Here is a 9,262-nt window from a genome sequence, read left to right as displayed (position 1 = left end):
GTCTCTGTCTTGTCAATATGTGGACACCAGTGTCTCTTTCTTGTCATGTAGACACCAGTGTCTTTTGTTGAGATTTTGAATTCTTAACTCCCCCCCTGAGTCCCCATCTTTAAACCAATCCAGTGACTTTGATTGGTGCAGGGCTGAGCATGGATCAGATTGTAAATACCATTATTTATCTGTTTCACTGCAAATATTAAGTTTAAAATCATCATATTAAGTTTAACCCATCCTTAACCCTTAAATGCAATTAATTATTTCAATGGACTGAAATCTTGTTTTATTTGATGGCCTTCTTGCCCTGGCATTTGGTCTTTGTGCCCTCAAAAAATGGACAACACCAAAGGCCAAGTGGCCTTGCCCGTAAAATGACTAAATTCCAGGCCCGGTAGAAGTGGTTGGTATTTAATGACCGTGGTCATAAAAGCTTCCTCTAGGCCAGGGTCAAAGGTGCAGGTTATTTCTATTACAAACACTTCTCTGGACTCATCATCAACCACAACAACATCTGGTGTAGCTGGCAAAATATCACCAAGTAACAGAAGAAGTGGCTTGGAGCAGAGGACGATTGCTCCAAGGTCCACTTCAACTTTTTTTAAAACCTGCTCCCTGCTCCAGTAAATAAAATACATTTTAATAATATAATCAAATGTTTTATTATTGTATTATTGTCTATTCTATTTACAAAAAAAAAAGAAGAAAAATAGGCATGGGAAAAGAGTAAAGACAGTTTGTTTATTTCTGATGTACTGTATATCCTTAAGTTCTCTAGGCCTACCCTAACAAGTATTTTCAATTTAAAGATTGATATGGCTCATTTACAAAGTGGATATAGGCCTGCAGATTACAAATGAATTAAACTTAAATGGGAATGCTATGCATTTTGCATTTACACTACTGCATTTACACTACTGTGTTGTTTCCAAGTATAGCTAAGGGACCAATCCACTGTTGTTGAGGTCTAAATCTCTCTAAATAAAACGCCACCTCAAATATTTAAAGACATTCGCAAATAAGCTTTATATTTTTCAACAAAGACAGCTAGCAGGAGACAGAGTCAGGGAGACAGAGAGAGCTTTCTTCATTTCCACCCTGTTGCATCAGCCTGTCCCTTGCGATGCCTTTCATTTCATTCTGTCTTCTTTCTCTTTCTTGCTCTCTGTTTATTTCATACAGTCAATCTGATCACCGTATCTTTTATGGGTGCTAGTTGGAGTTCTTTTGTTGCAAGTTATGCAAGAGCCCCAATTCACTGTACTCTCAGAACACTGCAGCCTTGGCTCGTGTGTGTGCGCGTGCGTGTGTGCGCGCATGTGTGTGCGTGCTTCTTATGTAATTCCTCCCTCAAGGAATTATACAAGAAGCAGTGCGTAGTAAGAGCTCGGTGATTCATCAAGGACAATCACCACCCCAGCCACAATCTGTTCACGCCGCTACTGTAAGCACGGCCAGGCAAGGAGGTCTGCCGCAGCATCAAGTGCCTGAACACCCGAATTCCGAATTCCGAGTTTCCTCCCAGCTACCATCAATCAGACTGTTGCGCAAGACCGGAACACCACCTGTCTCCAGGCTGGCCTGCCACACTGGAAATACCTGTGGAATGGATGTAGAATCTCATGTAGATCATATTTGATGTGTATTTAACTACAGTATGTGAACTACAGTATGCATTACGTGGATTTTACCTTTCCTAGGTACACAAAGACCTATCGGCCCTATTCTGGGCGCCGTCTTACCCATTATCACTAAACTTCTTTGCCATTTTTTACTATTTTGAAAAACATTTTCAAATTGTTGAAATAGCAAATCTGCAAGCTCACAATGTGTCGATGTAGATTGGCTATTTGAACTACTTGAAAATGTTTTTCAAAATAGTAAAAAATGGCAAAGAAGTTTAGGGATAATGGGTAAGACGGCGCCCAGAATAGGGCCGTTTAAGTCCCATACATGTTACCCTGCTCTAGTGAAAGCTTATTATGCCCACCTTATATACATTAATATTTAAATAAAATAAATAGTCACACTAGAAAAGGAAACAAAAGGGCAAAATAGAGAAAACCAAGCATTGACGATGCTACAAGTCTAACTTATCAGAACTCAAACGAAACAGAACGAAAATAATCTTATTTGATCCCTAAGGTGGAAACCGTGTAACCTTGATACAAGAAAGTATATTCCTGACCCCATGTTTTTCAGGTGATATGGCAAGATGTGTTAAATAAAGCAACATCGACTTGTTTTTCCTAGATAATAACGCTTTCCCTGGGCTGAGCCCCCTTCTGTGTTGCCGGAGGGCTGCTCTGATACACTCAACATGAGGTCAGATAATGAGGGACAAAAATCTGACTCTTTTAAATTGTTTGAAGGCTTAGACGTTTAGTAAATAGTACCTTGAAACTAACCCCCAAAACATAACTGAATTTGATAATTCACCATTTGGATATTGGGTCTATAAAATAATACATTTTTTCAACCAATAAGTAGCTATTCTACAATCAATTTGCCTTTACATGCTAGACATTTAGCACACCATTTATCCACAGTGACTTACAGAGCTAGACATATGGCTACAATATATAAAGATCGGGACCTTTATGTTATTATCCAGTCCTCAGACTGTGCACCATTATTTGTACCATAGTTAAATATAACATTCAACGGAAGTGTGACGGCTCAGCCTGTTCATGCCCACTCTTCCACAATCCATTCAGAAAACCGCATGCTCAGATACAGTATATTGTTCACAATGTCCACTCCTCTACAACTTTTAAAAACCTCACCAAAAGGCTGCCAACAGGCAATTCTGCAGTGGTGGAAGAAATACTGCATTTTTTCTTTTTTTGTTTCTTTTTTCTAGGTAGAAGTAGTAATACCAAAATATTTAAATACAAATGTATTGGCAACAAAATATACAAAGCCAAATTAATTGCAGAAATCCATAAAGAAGAAGCAGCAGTTTTCATTGTTCAGACTCAGGCTTCATACAATCCCCAGGTATCTTAGGCTATATGTGACTAATATGCAGTTTGTGTGCCTTTTATTACGCGTGTCCTATGTAATGTTGTTCAACATTGCAATTGAAGCAAGTAATCAGGAATTCAGGTTCAACATATTTGTTGTCTCCACCAGGCCGAAAGGCATGGCGAGAGAGTATGTTTTAACCCCTGTCCGCTGTCCGTCCGTCCGTCTGTGTGTCATTCTGTCATTTTGTGGACAGCTAATCTCTGGCACCGTTGGCTTGATCACAGCCAAACTGTGCACACACACTCCCTGGATGCCAGAGCAGAACCTCTGCACCACATTTTTCACATAGGCCTGTTATAGCGCCACCAGGAGGCCGCTTTGTGCAAAACATATTTTTTGACAGTACTCCTACAGATTTTGCCCATAAATCATGCAAATCGGTACACAGCATCTCTATAGTCATTAAACAAAATGTCTCTTTCAGATTTTTCATATTCCATCTTGATTGGCTAAAAATGGCTTCCAAAGTTTGTAGGAATGCTCCGTTTTGAACAAAATGCCTCAAATCATGAACACAGCATGCAATTTCCATGACATTTTGCACGCACATTCCCATTAGGCAGAGGAAGAAATACCACTTGAAAATGTTCAAATCAGCCTCATGGTGGCGCTATAAAAGGCCCATTTGTGTTTTTACCTATAACTGCACCGATCTGTGTAAAACTCTGTATGCGCACTCCCTAGAGGTCAAGGAAAAACCTTTGCCCTGCATTTTTTACTTCTGCCTTTTATAGCGCCACCAGGAGGCCGACTTATATAAAACATATTTCTTTATATCACTCCTTCCGATTTTATCCAAATTTCTCGCAAATCGGTACACATGATCTCTATAGTCATGTGATCAAGCCGGATCTGTTTAATTTTTCATATTCCATCCTGATTGCCTAAGATTCACATCTAAAGTTTGCAGTAGTGGCTTGTTTTCAACAAAATGTCGCAAATCATGAACGCAGCGTCCGATTGCGGTCAAACTTTGCACGCACATTCACACGATGTTGAGGACAAAATGCTACCCTTTTAACATTGGCCTGGTATACACGAATCCACGGCGCGCTGCCCTGCGCGCAGCCATTGCTGCGGTCTGAACGCTACACGGACGTAAGACCGCAGCAATGGCGGCGCGCAGGGCAGCGCGCCGTGGATTCGTGTATAGAGCCACCAGCAGGTTAATTTAGCAAAACATTTTTTTGAACAAAATGCATCAAATCATGTCCAATTGCCATGCAAGGCCTAAAAAGAAATGGCACCCTTTTCACATTGGCCTATTATAGCACCACCAGGAGGCCACAATAACCTACCTGACCTGGCGGAGACCTGTGCTCCGAGGAGCACTTTTTCTAGTTTCAAATAAGTTACCTTCCAATCTGCAGTGGAGTGGTGTGGCCTGATCTATTTTATGGACCTTGTAAAAGCTCATTATTCTTACCTCTTGATCCTCAATGTCATCTCTCAGGACTCAATTTCAGTATTGGCTCATCTTCTTTTACCCGTAGTAAATATCTGCACTGTTCTGGAACCTCAACTCTCTTCCAGGCTGAAAGATACTTCAGACAGAATAACATCTACAAGGCTATAATATTCTAGAGGGAGTATTCATTCACACACACACTGGATTTGTTTGTTGTTAAAAGAAGTAACAAACTGATGAGACAAGGAAAAACTCACCATCATCTACTGCAGGTACTGGCTCTGATCGTATAGTCTGTGATTTGTGACGTGATGTGATTTGATGTGCCATGGTGTTAAGCAGCCAGAAGTGGATGTGCTAACAATGCTGTTTTCAGTGACACTGCTTGTGGAAACCTTTGGTACAGAAGTGCTTTCTTCAGGGTCTTCTGGAAGAAAGCTAAATGACAAAACCCATATTTTTACGTTAAGTTGTTTTGAAAAACCTTTTAAAATGCATTTAAGACACATGAAATCTAATAACATAAAGCTAAAGTGAGGATTAATAATTAACTATACAATGTAATGTTTTCCTAAAATTCCAATTGATGCATAGCAACATTCTGTATTTCATGGCATTCAATAGTACATTGATTGATTGATTGATTGATTGATTGATTGATTGATTGATTGAATACTTTATTGTATTAAAAACTGCATATATAGGTACAGTAAAACACTTGGGCTAAAAGGATAACACAAAAAAGTCCTGGGAACTTGTTTCCATTGTGGTCCTATATTTTTTAAGAAAGTGGTTGATTTCAGTCCGTAATACAATTATTATGGCCTAAATTTCAGTAGGACCATATGTGTTTCTCAGCTTTTTTGAAGATACTTAAAAAAACGTTCTGATGGTTTGAATGAGTGTTTCTGGTGTGTGCCTTGTTTCACGCGTGTGAAATGTAAATTGTGTAAATTTAAGTATCAACTATACTCAAGTGATATGTTGACACAGTGCCTTTCCCTACATGAACTTGCATCAAAGAACATTACTTCAGTCTCCCGGTGGTTTTCAAGACCTGCCGACTGTTATAGTTTGATCCCGTTCTCCTTTTGACAAGAACTCATGGGCTGGAGAGTGCATGGATATCATTCTCAGCCCAGACTGAGGCCCAAACCAATGTGGCCACAGATACATGAGGTACTCATTCATGAACAGAAATAAATCTTCTCAGAGATGTCAAATTGGACACCAAGACTTGGGGACATGAAAAGGGAGAAATGGTGTCCACTTTTGGCCATATTTTGGTTTATGTTTCACATTATATAACATCTAGCATTCAACGTACAACCAATCAACCAACCATCTGCTGATACTGATAACACTACCTCATACCTTTAATATGTTTTTAATAATTGTTTGTCAATGCACTTGTACACCATTTTTCTCATTGTCTCACAAGCCGGGTCATGACATTTAAAAAACTATTATATTAAACCCTTAGTTTAATGTTAAAGAAATGAATATTACAATAAAATAAACGCTGGTGAGTCCACAACGTCTGCATTGGTTTGTACAATGTATTAACAACAGTGCATGACTTTTTGTAACTACAATATATGACCTAATAATTTGCTATGAGGTTAAGAAGGGCTATAAAGGAGAGTGAGAAGCAATCAAGATGGCAAATGGGGGCACAAGAACATCAAATTGTATGAATAACAAATGAGGGACATGGCATAAATGAAAAGCGATCTGACACATTTAATGAGAGGGATTTTAGATGGAGTGACAGTGTAATACTAAGTTAGGGTGTGCGGATCTTTCTAATTGACTAGTGAAGTATATGCAGTGATTTGTGAGAAGATGAGACGTGCCGTCTTTAAGGATGAGAATAATTGTGCTAATGGCCTGCTGATGAGTTTGTTTCTGCATGTCAGAGAGAGAGACAGAGAGAGAGAGAGAGAGAGAGAGAGAGAGAGAGAGAGAGAGAGAGAGAGAGAGAGAGAGAGAGAGAGAGAGAAATCATGTTTGTGTGTATCAGGTGTAACTATCCTTGTAGTGGTATAGCTGTGTGTGTGTGTGTGTGTGTGTGTGTGTGTGTGTGTGTGTGTGTGTGTGTGTGTGTGATCATGTCTGTATCAGGTGTAACTATCCTTGTAGTGGTATAGCTGTGTGTGCGCGTGTGTGTGTGTGTGTGTGTGTGTGTGTGTGTGTGTGTGTGTGTGTGTGTGTGTGTGTGTGTGTGTGTGTGTGTGTGTGTGTGTGTGTGTGTGTGTGTGTGTGTGTGTGTGTGTGTGTGTGTGTGTGTGCGTGTGCGTGTGTGTGTGTGTGTAGGCACTCGTGCACCCCATACCAAACCACTGCCGTTCAAGTTTTAACTGCAGTGAGCTTAATAAGTTATAGTTTACACTTGAAAGTCAGAATGGTATCCTCCCAAAATTCCATGTTGAAAACCACTCATCCCTTTCTCCACTGTCCTCTGATCTACCCATCCTCATCCCCCAACCCTTTCTCATCCTTTCTCATCCCCCCAGTTTGTGTGTGGGCTGTTCCGTGTGTGGCAAACCACCATTACAGAAAAGGGAAGCCCAGTCCCTCCAGTGATCATAATGACAATTGATTTCATCAGTTTGTGGACTGCCAACCTCCTGGCATACTTCATTAGCATGTGAGGCTGGACAAACAATAGAGTGGACACACTGGCCCTTAGCAGGGGAGAACCACAGGTCTGTGTGTTAACACAGGTGCTCTGACTGCCCTCTATGCATTTCCAACTTCTGAAGACACATATTTAATTAAGCCCATGCATGAACCCAGACAGGTCATTAGATAACAATAGATATAGAGGCTCACAGCTTGTAATTTGAGAACTTGTACCGTAGATTGGTTATTTTTGGCAAATAGATTTGGTGTAGAGGGAAAAAAGGATGGGGGAAAAGTGTAGAACCCTGGGGGACCCTGGTCAACAATGTACTGTACAGTAGGGTTTAAGTGGTTAAAAGTTCCTCAGGTTGATGTTAATGTCATGTCAATGGACCAATGGTGCTAGATTCTTTAACCCTAAATTCTAATTAAATTCAATCTATTTGTTGGTTGAACAAAAAAAAAAGGTCTCTTTGTTTCATTCCGATGATCTTAAAACCGATTTTAACAATGCTGTTCTTTACTTTACTTTATTTCTGGGACAGTTTCAATGAACATTTCAATCAATACACATGATTGATATGTAAATATGCCAGAATTAGCTAGAACTAATTTCGATCCGTAGTCCCACATACAACCTCTGGTGACTGAAATTCCCCATTTCCTCCCTCTCTCACCTCCCTCCCCTCGCTGTCTGCCTTGATTTGAGAGGCTGGTTCCACTTGGGTAACCCAGCTGAGACTATTTACGTTAATTGAGTCTCGGGCATTTTATTGGACTGTTTGACAGTTTTATTTTGCCTGTTTGTTATGTCTCCTGTTAGTCAAGTGCTTGTGATTTGTTCCTGCGCTTCCTGTTTTTGCCTCCTGAGTTTTCTGTATTTTTGCCCTCTGTGAAGGAGTACCTCTGTTGTAATGTTATCCCTCAGTGAGGTGTAATTTAGTTTGTTTTGTGCACGTGGGTCCAACCTGGTGCGAAAATGTTTCTTTTCCTTTGTGTCTAAGGTATTATATGCGACTGCGAGTGCCACCTCCAAGACAAAGATGACATCAACCAAGACAAAAGGGATCAACCAGCTATAATTCTTAATGTAAAGAAAATATAATACAATTAATATGCTGATCTAAATGTCTAATTCCCTCTAAATGCAGTTAAGCATGCCTTCCTTGTCTGGGTATATGAATAAGTAGGCTACAACAACCAGACAAGTATCAGGTAAGACACCCACACCGCAATGTCTTGATATAGACTAGAGTAAATGTACTATGGTGAATGATTAGAGATCCTGACCAGACACCTTCGCTTCCTCATGTCTGCTTTATTCAACTCCAATTATTAGTAAAGCCCTTAATTACTGCTACGACATACCCTGTCCGCAGAACCTTAATCAAGTGAAGAAAACTCCCAATAAAACCCATGGTGGGAAAATAGGAGTCGCAAAAGAAGGGACCCCCTTACAGGACATACAGGCATGCAATATCCACTACACAATATCCATATGGGCAATATCCACTACACCTATCACAAACTCCCAGAAATGCACTCCTGATCAGAGGGCACTTTAAGTAGAGCTATACAATATTCACTATACTAAATGAATAGAGAACGATTAGCCCTGCAAGGCTAAATATGTATTCCTTAATCACTGCACAGTCCATATAGCATTTAGATATTTACATTCACGGCCATTTGAGCCGATTATATTTTAGGTGGGTATATCGTTCACATGCAGTGGAAGACTTTTCAGAGTTGAAGATGGAGCCGGCGCTGATACAAACGAATCCTGGCAGAAGACCATGACCCGGCCATGGCCTTCCCAGCTTCCGTGATAAAGGGTTGGTGGTGCCAAAGGTGCTGCCAAAGTTGCTCACTTTGGCATCAGAAATAGAGAGGTTACGTGTAGGGTTAAAACTTTCAGTATGAGTAGTGCATTTCCCACGCCTAAGAAAAGGCTGTTTTTCACTCCGGCTAAAAAATAAAAATAAAAGTTCTCATAATGGGACATAGTGGTCGTTTATGACAGCTATATCCCTCGGAGCAGGTTTTGTCATCTGCCAACCTCAGGGCCAGCCTATCTGACTGCTCACACACTACATCAACAAGCTGTGATTAAAAAAATCGAAGGAAATCTAAATGTCAAAATGTAGTTATGCCTATAGGTAAACGTATAAAATATATATATTAGCCTACAGTAGATAAATCTGA

The sequence above is a fragment of the Gymnoscopelus microlampas genome (genome assembly GCF_963454915.1).
Source record: "Gymnoscopelus microlampas genome assembly, chromosome: 7".
Lineage (NCBI taxonomy): Eukaryota > Metazoa > Chordata > Actinopteri > Myctophiformes > Myctophidae > Gymnoscopelus > Gymnoscopelus microlampas.
This window is presented reverse-complemented; position numbering follows the sequence as displayed.